This window comes from Loxodonta africana, chromosome 1, assembly GCF_030014295.1.
Source record: "Loxodonta africana isolate mLoxAfr1 chromosome 1, mLoxAfr1.hap2, whole genome shotgun sequence".
NCBI lineage: Eukaryota > Metazoa > Chordata > Mammalia > Proboscidea > Elephantidae > Loxodonta > Loxodonta africana.
In genome coordinates this window covers 53,134,544-53,150,707 of record NC_087342.1, presented here as the reverse complement: position 1 = coordinate 53,150,707, position 16,164 = coordinate 53,134,544, and the positions used below count along the sequence as shown (strand labels likewise).

Here is a 16,164-nt window from a genome sequence, read left to right as displayed (position 1 = left end):
AGGCAAGTGTAAAAGGTGTGCCGTCGCTGTTGCTTCTCGTTCCTAAGGCTTTCCTGGAATGAAGAAGGGGGTTAGAGAATATGAGGGGTGATTTAATTAGAATACTGGGTTCCTCATTTTACTTCCCATGGCTGTTACCACTGAAATTGTTAAACCTGAGTTTTTCTTATACAATCCAAGGAGGGACCATTTTTATTTCATCTTTATACCTATAAATTAGGCTACTGCTAGCTGCTGTAACAAAATACCACAAACCAGGAGGCTTATAAAAACAGAAATTTGTTGTCTCACAATTCTGGAGGCTGGAGCCTGAGATCAGGGTGTCAGCCATGTTGATTCCTCCTGAGGCTCTGAGACAGAATCTGCTCCATGCCTCTCTCCCAGCCTCTGGTGGCTTCAGGTATTCCTTGGCTTGCAGCTAGAGTCACATGGCTCTGCTTGTCGGTCTGTGTACCTTCTCCCCTTTTATAAGGACAGTATTTGGGTGGGATGAGGACACACCCTACCCTGGTATGACTTAACTGATAACATATTTAAAGACCCTACTTCCAAATGAGGTCATGTTCACAAGTGCTAGGGGTTAGGACGTCAGCATAAATTTTGGGGGAACATAGTTCAATACATGACAGGCAGCAAAGCTCAAATCAGTGAGAGAAGGAAAAAGGAAGGTGGGATCAATATATAGACAAAGACCTGTCTCCTGGGTCCCAAGGGCAGGTATGCAGTCATGCATCAGGAGGGGACAAAATCCCAGAGCTGGAAGGCCACAAGGAACCCAAGGAAGACTTTTTCTTGGTCACCTATTGCTGTTTCTATCTCCATCTTCTTTCTCAAAAGTATTTTTTCTCTCTTCTGCTCAGCCTGCACTGCAGAACACTTTGATTCTAAACTTGGGTCAGGAGCCATCCCTGGTCCAGGCCACTGTTGTACATACTGAAATCTGGGCCCCACTGTTCTGAGCGATCAAGGCAACCAGGGAGATCTTTTTGAGCTAGGCAGATATTCTAAACTGTGTCTGCTACAAGCACAAGTAAAGTGCTTTATCTTTGTCACTTTACATACAAAAATAGTCTAAAATATTATAAAAACAGGACAGGAACCAAATGAATCCTAAGTGCCCAATAAATCTCTCATTTAGATAACCCTAGTGGTTTCTGAGGTGAAGACATGAGTGGTTTGATGGTAAAATTCTTACCTTCCACAGTTCAGTAGAGCAACTTTGCAGAGAAAAACAAACAAACAAAAAAATTGCTTTTTTTTTTTTTAACAAAATTTTCTCTTTCATGAGTGTCCAGGAAGACCATAGTTTTCAGGACTGACATACAGGGCATATTTCAAAGAGAGCATAATATCCCTTTAGAAAAGTGAGCTATTTCTTTTTTTCAGCCTAAAGACAAAATGGCCAAGGAGAAAGCAGCCAAGTCTCTGAGTAATCTTATTGATGGTTCCTTTTTTTGAGTATGACCTTATGCTAGCAACAGCTCCAGAGTAACGAGAAAACACGCCAAGCTAGGAAGCCCTGTGTATAGAAGACAAGAAACTCTAAGATGGCAAAGTCTGAAGGCAAACTCTAACTTCATAACAGAAGTGAGTCATCAGTGGTGTGGAGAACACAGACAACTCAACAGTCCCCTCCCTCTCTCCACATTTTGGAAGCGCTTGGGCTTGGGACCCCCTTCCTCCCACACCTTCCACCACCCTCTCTCCCTTCCCTTCCTTCTTCCCTACACTGTGCCTCTCTGCCTTTGGTGCACAGACCACTACAGCATATGTGTAAGACCACAATCTCTCAGGCTGTCAATCTTCTTTCCTAGTTCCCTTCTTTTCTTTACAGCAAAGCTTCTAGAAAGAGAAGTCCAGACTGCCTGTAATTTCTCATCTTCCACACACTGTCCAACCCAGTACATCTGGCATCTGTCCCCATCATTCCATTGTAACGGATCTCCTTAAGGACGCTGATAATCTAATTGTCAAATTCTTTCCTCTCTAGCTGTGTGTAGTGCCACACCCTCTGGAATCTCCTCCTACCTCCCAGGCCCCTTCTCTCTGTCTGCCCCTCAGGGAGTGGTATTCTCTGGAGTTTTGCCATCTTCCTCTCTTACTCAATAGGCTCTGTCTGGCTGGTGTCATTCATGCCTCTGCTTTAGCTACCGCCTATATGCTAATCTCCACCGCCCATCAGTCAGCTCCTCTACTGTGGAGTAATGCTGGAACCCATGGCAACAGTGTTTCAAATACTAGCAGGGTCATCCATGGTGGACAGGTTTCAGAAGAACTTTCAGAAGAAAGGCCTGGTGGATCAAATTCTGAAAACTGTTGTTGTTGTTGTTAGGTGCTGTCGAGTCAGTTGTGACTCAGAGTGACCCTGTGTACAACAGAACGAAACACTGCCTGGTCCTGTGCCATCTTCACAATTGTTGCTATGGTTGAGCCCATTGTTGCAGCCACTGTGTCAATCCATCTCATTGAGGGTCTTCTTCTTTTTCACTGCCCCTCTACTTTACCAAGCATGATGTCCTTCTCCAGGGACCGATCCCTCCTGATAACATGTCCAAAGTACATGGGAGGAAGTCTCACCATCCTCGCTTCCAAGGAACATTCTGGCTGTACCTCTTCCAAGACAGACTTTTTCATTCTTATGACAGTCCATGATATATCCAATATTCTTCACCAACACCATAATTTAAAGGCATCAATTCTTCTTCAGTATTCCTTATTCATTGTATGAAAATTAGCCAGTGAAAACCTTACGGATCACAACAGAACATTGTCTGACTCACTTGCTTTGGGCATGTTATCAAGAGGGATCAGTCACTGGAGGAGGATGTCATGGTTGGTGGAGTAGAGGACCATGGAGGGTGAGGGAGACTCTTGGTGGGATGGATTGGCACAGTAGCTGCAACAATGGACTCAAACATGCCGGCGACAGTGAGGATGATGCAGGTTCGGGCAATGAGGTCACCATAAGTTGAAGTCTACTGAACGGCAGCTGTCTATCTAGCCATATGTTAATGTATATCTCCGACAATTCACCTCTCTCTGAATCCCATACCCGTATGTCCAACTCTAGTATGCACTTTCCCCTCAGATGACATTCCACACATAAAACACCAACTTAACATGTCACGTTGACTTCGTGATTTTCTCACAGACTTAATTCTTAATTGCCTCTTTCTTTGAATGATACCATTCTCCCAGTCTCCTAAGTTCCCACCTGGGAGACATTTATTACAAGTAGCTCCCTCTCTCTCACCTTCTAATTCCAAACAGTTTCTATGTCCGTTTCCATCCTACGTGCTAAATACCCATTTCCTTTCCACTTCCTTGGCTCTGTCACTGGCTTAATCCTGACCTTCATCATATCTTTCTGGACCACTAGCAGAGCTTTGCACTGGATTTCTCTCTGCTTCCATTTCAGCTTATTCAGTGTCATTCCTATCATAAGAAAAGTGATCAAGTAACTTCCCAGCTAAAATCTTTCCAGATCTTCCCATTGCCCTCAGGATACAGTGTGAAGACTGTTGCAGTAGTCGAGGTGAGAGACAATGAATGCCTGTATTAAGAGGTAGCAACTGATGTGGAGAGGTAGGAGAGGCGGGGAGGGAGTGAGGAGATGCTGTTGTTGTTAGCGGCTATCAAGCCATCCCCCAACTCATGGCAACCCCATGCCCAGTGAAATGGAATGGTGCCCGGTCCTGCACCATTCCCATGATAGGTTGCAGATTGACCATTGTGATTTGTGGGGTTTTTATTGGCTGTTTTGGAAGTAGATAGCCAGGCCTTTCTTCCTAATCTGTCTTAGTCTGAAAGCTCTGCCAAAACCTGTTCAAAAGCAAAGCAACATGCAAGTCTCCACTGACAGAGGGGTGGTGGCTATGCATGAGGTACATTGGCCGGAAATGGAAAGGGGGTCTCCTACACAGAAAGCAGGAATTCTACCACAGAACCACCACTGCCCCAACTGGGAGATCTTAAGGAGCTAGAGATGACAAGTCTCCGTTACTGATAAGATGTGAGCTTGAGAGCTGGGGAAAACCTCTCCATTTCTGGTGTTGAGAGACTCATGGCGCCATCCTGTGAGACCAAGCAGCGACACATTCAGTTAACTGGGCAGGGCAGCATGTCTGGGGAAGCACAGCCTCCAGGAAACCCAAAGGTCTAGGCAGAGATGAGTCAGAGACCTAATAAAGAAGAAGGAGTAAAAATTAATACCAGGCAGTCGAAAGAGGTAGCTGAAAGTCCCTGTAAAGAGTCTGCGTCCACGAACTATAGGAGAGGAAGATGTGGCAAACAATGTCCTCTCCTCTGCCAGGGGATTCCTAAAAATATGCTGGCAGAGGCCGGCGGAGAATCAGGGCCATGTGCTCAGCAAGAAGTTACGTAAGTCCAGAAGGTGTTCAGAGGGCCGAGAGCTCAGATTTTCCCCCTCGTTTATTTCATGGTCATGTCTGTATGCTTTTCTCTTCGTCAGATTTTTGGCGGCAGTTGGGAATATCTTGCTGTTTGTGGAAAATGTTAAAACTTGAGTTATTTTGTTGCTCTGCCTCCAGGGTGCACATATGGGTGTACGAATCCATGAACAGCCTTTCATCTCTGTCTCTTGACTGAATCTTACTCATTTAAAAGAAAGGAAAGTGTTATTTAAGGAAAGTGTAGTTATTTAAACATACCTGTGGGTTTCCAATTCTCTTCAAGGCCAGGCCCCTCTGTGGCTTATTCTGAAAGAAGCAAGATCATTTGAAAGCAATATGCCAACAACATTGCAGCTGGTTCATCAAGCCAAACCACCCAATTTGACTGTTCAGCCAGAAAAATTCAAGTCTGTCCAACACGTTAGGGTATTAAATCTCCAACAAAATCTTCTTTGGCTTGGCCTGACGAGATCCTGGTATTTATTTATTGCTTTTGGACAAATGGAAAAAGTATATAACATGAGCAAGAAGACATTTTCACAGGTAACCTGGTTAGGCTCCCAAATAGGACCTAAGGGAAGGCAGAAGAACACAATCTCTCTGGCCAAAGAGCAGCAGACATGTCTGACTTTTCACTCTGCATGCTAGTAACTGATTGTTTTATGAAGGATTTAATTAGCTCTGTCTTTTTTTTTTTTTTTTCTGTCTTAGTTACCTACCAAAATAAACTGTGCAAATCACAGAGTGGGACAAGGACGCCGTCATTGGCTGGCAAGCAAAACCTCAGCAATGTGCCACAGCCTGGGGAAAAGAAATTGCTGAGAAAGACAAATTAGCCAGGGTGCAGGTTCAGGAGACTGGTGCTCCAGGTGCTGGCACTGGTCTGGGAGGTGAGTTCTGCTGGCTACGTTAGCCCTTGGTGCAGAATTGGCCTCAGGAAAACCATCCAGGAGACCAAACTTGTTTGTGCTCTCACGCTCTGCTCCTCCTGGGTGGACATTGCCTTTACCCTACTGAAGGCCTTCCTGACGCCTTCCCCCATAAAGCTCGCTGAGGTCAAGCCCCATTCCCTCAGGATGCTGCCCGCTGGTGACAGGCTAACTAAATAGCTTCTGTCAATTTATGGTATTTATAGCTGATTTTTTTTTTTTTAAGTGCTTAGTTTCTTTGGCTCTTAATTAAATGGTGGTAAAAGTGATGTCAGTTGCCATCAAGTCGACCCCCAACTCCTGGTGACCCCATATACAGCAAAATGAAATGTTGCCTAGTCCTGCACCATCCCCAGGATCGGTTGCGGATCATGCTGCTGTGATTCATAGGGTTTTCACTGGCTGATTTTCAGAAGCAGATTGCCAGGCCTTTCTTCCTAGTCAGTCTTAGTCTGGAAGCACCACTGAAACCTGTTCAGTATCATAGCAACAAGCAGGCCTCAACTGACAGATGTATGGTGCCTGTGCATGTGGTACATCGACCAGAATTGAACTCAGGTCCCCCGCATGGAAGGCAAGAATTCTACCACTGAACCACCAATGCCCCTTTAATTAAATGGCACTGCACTTTCAGTGTGGCCTCCAGTACTTTATCACAAAGGCACAGTAAAGTGGAAATGTCATACAGGGTGACAGGGAGAGAGAGTGAGAGAGAGAGAGAAAGATTTGGTCAATAATGGCTTTCCTGGTGTCCTACCAATTATATAACCAGATGATAATCTAAAGAGTACATAGAATTGAGGACTCATTTTTATCTTACCCCTTCATTTTACACATGAGGAAACTGAGGTCCAGAGAAGACAAATGACTGACCTGCTCAAATTCACTTACCTGGTACTAGAACCCAGGTCTCCTGACTTCCTGCCATCTCTACACATTGTAGTTCCCCACGGCTACATGGAAGGTACAGAAGGTCAAAGAGCCTATCATATCTTCGCAGCTGCCCAGGCCCCTTCGTATTAAGGACCTTAAAAAAGAAGACTAGAAATACATCCAAGGAAAGACTAGAAAAATATAGATTTGGTAGTCTACCACCCTCAGAGTAGGAAATGGAATGGGTTGCCAGGAAACCAGGGACTTAGACAGACTGTCCTGAGGGGGGCTTCAGAGCTGCCTTCCTCAGCCGTGATTATTCCAACCCACAGAGAGAGTCATCCTACACACAGAAGTCCCGCTATTCTTACTCAGGTCAGCACCAAGGCTCTTAGTCTGGGTTTCTGGATTCCACTCCACCCACCCTTTCCCATCACCAAGAATTCTGACAGAGCCCTAGTCAAAGAGTCTACTTTACCTCAAGTCATCGTTCAATACACATTCACTGAGCACCTACTGTGTGCCATGTATGGAGCTAGGTCCTGGGGGAAACAAAGACGGAGCAGCCACAGTCAGTATCCTCAAGGAGCTTGTTGTCTTACAGTCCTATTCATGTACAATGTTGCTCACACATGCGTCTCATGGTCCCATGTGGGCAGTGATCACATTTCAAAACCCCAAATTCCAACATATGGTCCAATAAAAGACTGCTTTTCTAATTTGTGGATGTTTTGTATGGATATCTTTAAAAGGCTTAAAAATGAAATTGCATTAAGTCCTTTAACAAATTTCTTTTACTGAAAAGAAATAAATTTTTATTAAATCAGGCTTTTTTGGAGAAAAATCTGTGTTATATGTTCATCAACCCATATGCTTTAACTTGTAAAATCTTTGTGTGATCATAGTCTACCGCTGTTGGAAAGAATCTGAGATGTTACCTAAGCCAAGGAGGTATTTAAAGTTGTTATTTTATTTTGTAAACAATGAAACAATTTTTTAAACCAAATATTGCCAAGAGTTCCAATATATAAAGCAGTTAAAACTGGAAATGTTTTGGTTAAAGTAGAAGTGGAGAGCTTGTGGCACAGTGGTTAAGCACTCAACTGCTAACCAAAAGGTCAGCAGTTTGAGTCTACCAGTCACTTCTTGGAAACCCTATGGGACAGTTCTACTCTGTCCTATAGGGTCGCTATGAGTCAGAACCGACTCTATGGCAATGAGTTTGGTTTTCTCTCTTCCCTCTGTCTCTGTCCCCCACAGAACGTGGGACACAGTTCAATAATGGTGATCTATCTGCTCCTCATGTCACAAATGAGGAAACTGAGATCCAAAGAGAGTGAGTGAGAGGTCCAAGGTCCCACAGAAAGTTATTTGTAGAGCCAGGGTGGAAATTTGAGTTTCTGAGGCTCTTTTTCTGCTCTCCATCCAGCTAGCCATCCAGCCACCCACCCATCAATCCGTCCATCCGTCCATCTGTCTGTCCATCCTTCCTTCCATCTGTCCATCCGTCTGTCCGTCCGCCCATCCATCCATCCATCTATACATTCATCTACCCACCTATTCATCCATTTAACAAATCTTTTTAAGCACTGGTGTTGTGCATTTGGAAGAAAGGTAGGCAGGAGCCAGATCATGAAGGATCTTGTGAGTCATCTTAAGAATTTTGGACACTGTCTTAAGGACACTAGAAAAACATTGCAGGTTTTTTTGTTTTGCTTGAGTTTTGAAATTAGCTTTCAAAAATGTTTTATTGTAGAAATTTTCCATATACAAAAGTAGAGAGTATAGTACAGATCACCCAGCTTCCACAATTCTCAGTGCGTGTCCAAACTTGTGTCACTATATCTCCCCACTCCACTGGGTTGTTCTCTATTCTGTATCTCTAAAAACAAAGATTCCTTTTTAAAAAGCCAACCATGATACCATTATCACACCTCAAACATTTCATAATAATTTCTTGATTATTATTACCAATCATTAATTTTTAAGTTCATGCTTTTGAACTAATAATCCTAGTTCCTTAATTAATTCAATTTAATATAAGATATTTAGTCAGTTGAGTAAAAGGTTTTAGGGAAGAAACTAACATGATCAAATTTATATTTTAGAGGTGTTATGGTTAAGCACATGGCTGCTAACCGAAGGGTCAGCAGTTGGAACCTACCAGCTGCTCCACGGGAGAAAGATGTGGCAGTCTGCTTCTGTAAAGATTATAGCCTTGAGGCAGTTCTACGCTGTCCTACAGGGTTGCTACGGGTTGAAATTGACTCAATAGCAAAGGGTTTGGTTTGGCTTTTTAGCTCTAGCTGTACCATGAAAAAGGATTACAGGGAGCCAAGTCTCAAGCCAATGCAAAAATCCAAATGAGAATGGCAGCCTGGACTAGCGTAACAGCAGTAGGGGTGGCAAGGAACAGAGATGTTTAAGAACTTTTTTAGGAGTCATAACTGAGAAACATGAAAAACTGGAGAGAAAGACAAGCAACTGAAAAGCACCAGAGTAATGCCGAAGATCTGCTGCAATGATGCCATTAACTGAGAGAGAAAATCAAAGCAGGAAAGATCTGGTTGGATTAGAAGAGGAGCCATGAGTTCTGGACCAGTGAGTGTAAGGTACTAGAGGGACACCCAGTGGGATTTGGAGAGAAAGGGCCTGGGCTGGAGAGACAGCCTTGAGAGACATCAGCCCACAGGCTATAATAATTAAAGTCATAATTGTCGTTAGAGTAGGAGACAGCTGAGGTCAGAACCTTGGGGGTTGAACACCATGAGGGCAGGCAGGGAGACAGGAGCCTAGGGGGGAGGCTGGGCAGCAGTAGACAGGAGAAACACCACGCAGACCAGTGCCACTGGAAAAGCATATGGTGAAAGGAGAAAGTTTTTAATGGTGTCAAATATTGGAGAGATGTTGTATTAGTTCCCTGCCATTGCCATAACAAAGGATCACAAAGTGGGCAGCCTAAAACAATGGAACATAGTTCTGGAGGCTAGTAGTCCAAATCCAGGGTGTCATCAAGGTCACGCTCTCTCCAAAGGCTCTAGAAGGAGATCCTTTTTGTCTCTCCCAGCTTCTGGTGATCTAATTCTGAAAAATCAGCCACTGAAAACTTCATGGAGCACACTTCTACTCTGACACACTTGGAGTCACCATGAGTCAGAGTTGATTCAATGGCACATATATAGAGGGACAGATGATACAATGAGACTTAAGGAGAGTGATAAGGAGATGATACAATGAGACTTAAGGAGAGTAGTGAAAGTTTGAAATAGTCTATCTTAGTTGTTTCATCATCGTTAGGTGCCATCAAGTCGGTTCGGACTCATAGTGACCCCATGCACAACAGAACGAAACACTGCCTGGTCTTGTGCCAACCTCATAATTGTTGCTATGCTTGAGCTCATTGTTGCAGCCACTGTCAATCCACCTCTTTGAGGGTCTTCCTCTTTTTTGCTGACCCTCCACTTTACCAAGCATGATGTCCTTCTCCACGGACTGATCACTCCTGATAACATGTCCAAAGTATGTGAGATGTAGTCTCGTCATCCTTGCTTCTAAGGGGCACTCCAGTTGTACTTCTTCCAAAACGGATTTGTTCGTCCTTTTGGCAGTCCATGGTATATTCAATATTCTTGGCCAACGCCACAGTTCAAAGGCATCAATTCTTCCTTATTCATTGTCCAGCTTTAGCATACATATGAGGCTATTGAAAACACCATGGCTTGGGTCAGGCACACCTTAGACCTCACGGTGATATCTTCACTTTTGCACACCTTAAAGAGCTCTTTTGTAGCCAATTTGCCGAATGCAGTGCGTCTTTTGATTTCTTGACTGTTGCTTCCGTGGGTGTTGATTGTAGATCCAAGTAAAATTAAACCCTTGACAATCTCAATCTTTTCTCCATTTATCATGATGTTGCTTATTAGCCCATTTGTGAGGATTTTTGTTCCCTTTATGTTGAGGCGTAATCCATACTGAAGGCTGTGGTCTTTGTCTTCATCAGTAAGTGCTTCAAGTCCTCTTCAATTTCAGCAAGCAAGTTTATGTCACCTGCATAAGGCAGCTCTTAGTTATTTAGTGCTTCGATAACAGAAATACCACAAGTGGATGGCTTTAACGAAGGGAAATTTATTCTCCCACAGTCTACGAGGTTAGAAGTCCGAATTCAGGGCACCAGCTCCAGGGGAAACCTTTCCCTTTTGGCTCTGGGGGAAGATCCTTGTTATCAATCTTCCCCAGTTGAGGAGCTTCTCAGCCCAGGGACCCTAGGGCCAAAGGAAGCAATCTGTCTCAGCACTGCTTTCTTCGTGGTAGGAGGTCCTGTGTCTCTCTCATATCTCAGAAGAGATTGACTTAAAATACAACCTAATCTTGTAGATTGAGTTCTGCCTCGTTAACATAACTGCCACTAATCTCACCTCATTAACATCATAGAGGTAGGATTTACAACACATAGGAAAATCACATCAGGTGACAAAATGGTGGACAATTACACAATACTAGGAATCATGGACTAGCCAAGTTGACACACTTTTTTGAGGGGGACACAATTCAATCTATAACATGGCCATTCTGTATCTACAACAGCCAGAGAGTCTAGAATAGATACCCAATACATCATTACAGAGAAGGATTATCATTTTAAAAGAAAAAAATGGAAGGATGAGAGAGTGAGCTGACCAGAGAGATAGAGAAGGGTCGCCTGGCCATAAGAAGGTCCCAAATGATGTTGGTGACCCTGAGTTTATAGGGGCACCATCTGTAGGGTGTCTGGTTTTCCAGCCATGCTCAACAGCTGGGGAATTGATGTGGACAAAGTAAACAGTTGAGTTCATCCAAGGCTGGGCTTTGGCCAGGCGAATGCATCAAAAGGACAGAGGGGCAAGGGGATTGAGGATTTAAGCAAGAGGAAGGTAAGGTGAGGAATCTCTGGGACCTAAGTAGGTAGAGAAGGAAGTATGCATGTGAAAAGGCTTATGTTTAATTCTGCCAAAGATGCTTGCTCAGGTTCCTTGTTTTCTGATGGCCAGAGCACATGGTTATTGCTCGTTTTTGGAAGAACAGATGCTGCCAGATGTGGTATGTTAATGAGCTGCAAGCTGAGGGGCTCCTCAGCTGATCTTCCTCCTCTAAGGTGGTCCTGACTGGCCCCAGCTGGGTAATTGAGCAGTCTGTGCCCAGCGCTGTCATAGCCATCACAGCATGCTCCAGAGACATACACATTCCTACGAGAGGATGAGGTCAGTGCCAAACGGGTATTGAATGTGTTGGTTTACTCTCTAAACCAGTCTGCCACTTTGAAATGTTTGTTTCTTTAAAATGCTGTATTAACCAACCCTGTTTAGATCTTGGATTTTTTTATCGTAAATCTTCCAGGGCTATAGACCTGCTCATAGCTGCCATATTTCAAATAAAAACTGTGAATATTATTATAATTATTATTTTGTACTTCTAGTATTCTTGGAAACCCTGGTGGTGTAGTGGTAAGGAGCTACGGCTGCTCACCAAAAGGTCGGCAATTCGAATGCACCATAGGGCAGTACTACCATGTCCTATAGGGTTGCTATGAGTCGGAATTGACTCTATGGCAACGGTTTTGATTTGGTTTTTGGTTACTTTTATCGGGGCAGTGGTGATTCAGTGGTAGAATTCTTGCCTTTCATTCAGGAGACTCAGGTTTGATTCCCAGCCAACACACCTCAAGCTCAGTCACCATCCATTGGCCAGTGTAGGCTTGTGTGTTGCTGTGATGCTAAGCAGGTTTCAGTGGAGCTTCCAGCCTGAGATGGACCAGGAAGAAAGGCCTGGTGATCTACCTTAAAAATATCAGCCAATGAAAATGCTATGGATCACAACATCATTGTACATGGGGTTAGCATGAGTCAGGGGCTGTCTGAATGGCAGCTAACAACAACAGCAACAAGTAATATTATTAGCAGTCAACTGGGAACTCCAAGCTACTATAGTCACTTTGGTATCTTTGGATGCAAATAACTGGAAAATAATACCAGAAATTTTTTAGAGGAGTGGTAACATACAAAAAAAATGTTCCCAGTATAGGATGTTTAAAACTAAAAAGAAATTAACATTGCAAGGATAAGGAGCGATGGGAACTCTCCTACCCTGCTGGAGAGACTATAAATTGGTAGAACCATGTTGATAAAAAGGTTGGTCTTTTCCACTAAAATTGAAGATATGCATATCTGTTGTTCAGTAGTTCTATTCCTAGGCTTATGCACAACAAAGATCTACATAGTGTTATTCATAGTGGCCAAATACTGGAAATGGCTCAATTATCCATCAACAGTAAAATGGATGGATAAATTGTGATATATTCACACAACAGATACTACACCATCACCACCAGCACCAGTCGCCATCACGTTGACTCTGACTCGTGGCAACCCCATGTGTGTCAGAGTAAAACTGCACTCTATAGGGTTTTCAATAGCCAAATTTTTGGAAGTAGATCACTAGGCCTTTCTTCCAAGGCACATCTAGGTAGATTCGAACAGCCAACCTTTCTGTTAGTAGCCAAGCGCCTAACCATTTGGGCCACCCAGGGATTCCATGACTACTCTACAGCAATGGAAATTATGAACTACAGCTGTAGGCAATAGCATAAATGACTTTCACAAACATAATGCTGAGTGAAAAAAAAAAAAAAAGAATACATGCTGTAAGAGCCGTTTAAACAAAGTCCAGAAACAGGAAAAAGTAACTATAGTGTGGAGGGATGGAGACTTAAACGGGGAAAATATGAAGAAAATAAGGAGGTAATTACCATAACAAGATAGTTACCTTTAGACAGGCCTGCCCCTAACATTTGTGGGGCTTAAGGTAACAATACACATGGAGAGCCGTGTATGATGTGCCTAAATATTTAAAAGTTATAAATTAAACTAACAAGTTATTAAATAAAAGATGTTCAAATATATCTTCCTGGTGACCTGCAAGGCCATGTTGGACATTAGAATTCTAGGGCTGCTTGGAGCTTCTTGCTGAAGCATGTGGCACAAGAGCCAGACCCCAGACCCTGAACCCCAGTCCATCGGGCTTCTCTTCCCACCCCCACCCCCACCCCACACTCCTCAGGAAGGTGGCCCTAGGGAAGAGACCTGTGAAGACCTGGAATTAGGCCGACAATCATTTGGACGGGGAATCCTAAAGTCCCAGTACTTGGTGCCTGGTCTAGAAAGGGAGACCCAGCCTCTTGGCCCTGTAGGCCCCTCCCTGCTTGAGAAGGTAGATGGCCAAAGGAAAGCTAGAAGTCCTAAGACACAAGTCTCAGTGCAGGGCCCCCTTGCATGGGACTCAGGCAAGGGTTTAGCAGAAAGCTGTTAGTTGCCATCCAGTCGATTCTAACTCGTGGTGACCAAGAAAGGGCATTATACTGGGAAAGGTATGTGGGAGCCTTCTGAAGTCCTGGGAGTATTACATATCTTGACCTGGGTGGTGGTTACATTTATACCAATTTACTAAACTATGCATTTGTTTTATAGTTTTCTGTATGTGTGCTACATTTCACAGTAAAAAATTAATGAAATACATAATCGTATATATGGATTTATGAATTATATTTATGAATATCTATATATTTTTCAGGGTACTGTACTTTATGGGATCCCTCCCTAGATGAATTAGCTTTGAGTGGTGGCCTTGTAAGCTCAGACACCTTGGGTGAGCTCAGTTGAAATGCCTCAAGGTGTGAATACCTAAAGAGGAAATGAGACAAGTGGCAGATACACAGCACCCTCACTGTTGGTTCCCCCCCTGCCTGGCGCAGGGGTGCTTGGATAACGGTGGATGGCTTTAGGCCGAACAAATGAGTCATGCACCCATGTCCCCTTGCCCAGCCACTGCAAGTGCCTCAGAGGAAAATTCCTTATTTCCCTCTCTTCACCAAGATTATAAATACTGTGTTTGTCAAACCCAAATTACAGGAAGCTGCTGCCATCCTAGTAGAAGAGCAAGGAGACCAACTCCCAATTATCCTCTGTTTGGAAAGCAGTTCTAGGAGTGTTTCCCTTCCCCATAAGGGTAGCTGCCTGATCCCATCAAATGGTTTGCTGATCTTCCTCTATGTGCCAGACACAATCCTTATTTTCTTGCTCCACATTTTAAAATGCCCACTTAGTTTTGATTTTTCACTCTTGGTAGGCAAAACCTTCTCCCTTTACAAAGACTCAGATTCCCAGTTCTCAAAAAATTTCCAGGTGCCCCACATGGTTTAAATATCAGGGCTTCTGTAAATACAGTCATATGCCACATGATGTCCATTTGGGCAACGTCTGACCACATACACATCTGGGGTCCATAAGGTTATAACGGAGTTCAGAAGTCCCGATTAGAGAACAAGCTGTAGCAGATTTAGGCATGTTGCACTCGACAATCACAAGGACCCTCAAAAACAAAGAAGAAATTCTCCAAGCTGCTAAAGGATCAGCTCCACTGAAAGCTACAAAGCTAATGAAAGTTCAAGAGGGACCATGTTGCTAACGACACGGATTGAAGACCAAACACAAAAGTGAATCCCTCTCAGCATGTTGGCAATCATTGCTAAGGCACGAGGCCTGTTCGAGATGCTTAAAGAAAAAGCAGGACTAGACTACTATACCAAGTTTAGTGCTAGCTCTGGGTGGTTCAAGTGCTTCGAACAACGTTTTTCGTTGCATATCATGAAAGCGAGTGGGAATTCTGTGAGTGGTGATGTGAAAGAAGCTGAGTACTTTGTTGAAAGCTTAAACTAATTGTAGAGGGCAGTTATTTGCCCCAGCACATTTTTAATATGGAAATGAATGCCTGAAAGGACCTTCATCCATAATATGGTGTTCACACAATGTCCAAATCCCAAAACATCCTATTTCAGAGAACGTATCATGGATGTTAAGCAAAGCATGACTGTATATGGATTTCAACTCTGATCCATAAACACACACATTCATCCCAAAACTGAGCCTTACATCTACAAGATGACGAAAGAGAAGAGAAAATTGTCTAGTACTAACAGACCAAAAGCCTTGTCCATCCCCCGCCCCCGCCTCAAAAAAAAGTCAAATTCTGGACTTTGCATCTAAGCTGTTTAAAACATTGTCAAAGCACCAGTTTTCTTCATTTTCAGGAAACAGGAAGTGCGTGTGGCTCCAGTGAGCTTCACTAGCTGCTGGTGAGAGGGAGAGTTAGACACATTTGGCAGCTTCATGCTGATAAATTAGGGTTAGCTAAAATTAAATTGGTTTAAAGAGGGATAATGACGCAATGGGAAGGATGGTAGGAAAAAGGGGCTAAATCAATGACAGGCCTAAAGCATTCTGCCCCAGTAAGAACCACCTGGCAAGTATCTACCCTTCACTCAAGACTCCACAGAAGGTTTACCTCCTCCCTTCTTTGTGCCCTCACCAGCTGTTAGTTATTAGTTGCTACCGAGCCGAGTTGGCTCCAACTCATGAGGACCTTATATATAACAGGGCAAAATGTTGCCTGGTCCTGTGCCATCTTCATGTCATTGGTATATTTGAGTCCATTGTTGTGGCTCTTGTGTCAATCCATCTCATTGAAGGTTTCCCCTATTTTCCTTCTTTACCAAACATGATGTCCTTTTCTAGTGATTTGTTTTCTTTAATGATGTGTCCATAGTAAGTGAGCCAATGTCTAGCCATCCGTACTTATAAGGGGCATTCTGGTTGTATTTCTTCTAAGACTTATTTGTTTGTTCTTCTGGCAGTCCATGGTATATTTAATATTCTTTGCCAACACCACAACTTGAATGCATCAATTCTTCTTCTGTCTTCCTTTTTCATTGTCCAGCTTTCTCATGTATATGAGGCAATTGAAAAGGTCCTGGCATGGCACACCTTAGTCAATGGTTTGTCCTCCTAGGCTGTGGGACCCTTGAGGACAGGACCATATTTTATGAATTTTTGTAGTGCTAGCTAATGCATTGTAAGAGCTCC

At 43.5% G+C, this 16,164-nt stretch overlaps 1 protein-coding gene across 4 annotated transcripts in view; it reads left to right on the top strand.

Moving 5' to 3' along the window:
- The window catches only part of NEDD9 (neural precursor cell expressed, developmentally down-regulated 9), a 217,950-nt gene that overhangs the window by 74,096 nt on the left and 127,690 nt on the right, over positions 1 to 16,164 (top strand). The gene's annotated exons all lie outside the window — the stretch shown is intronic.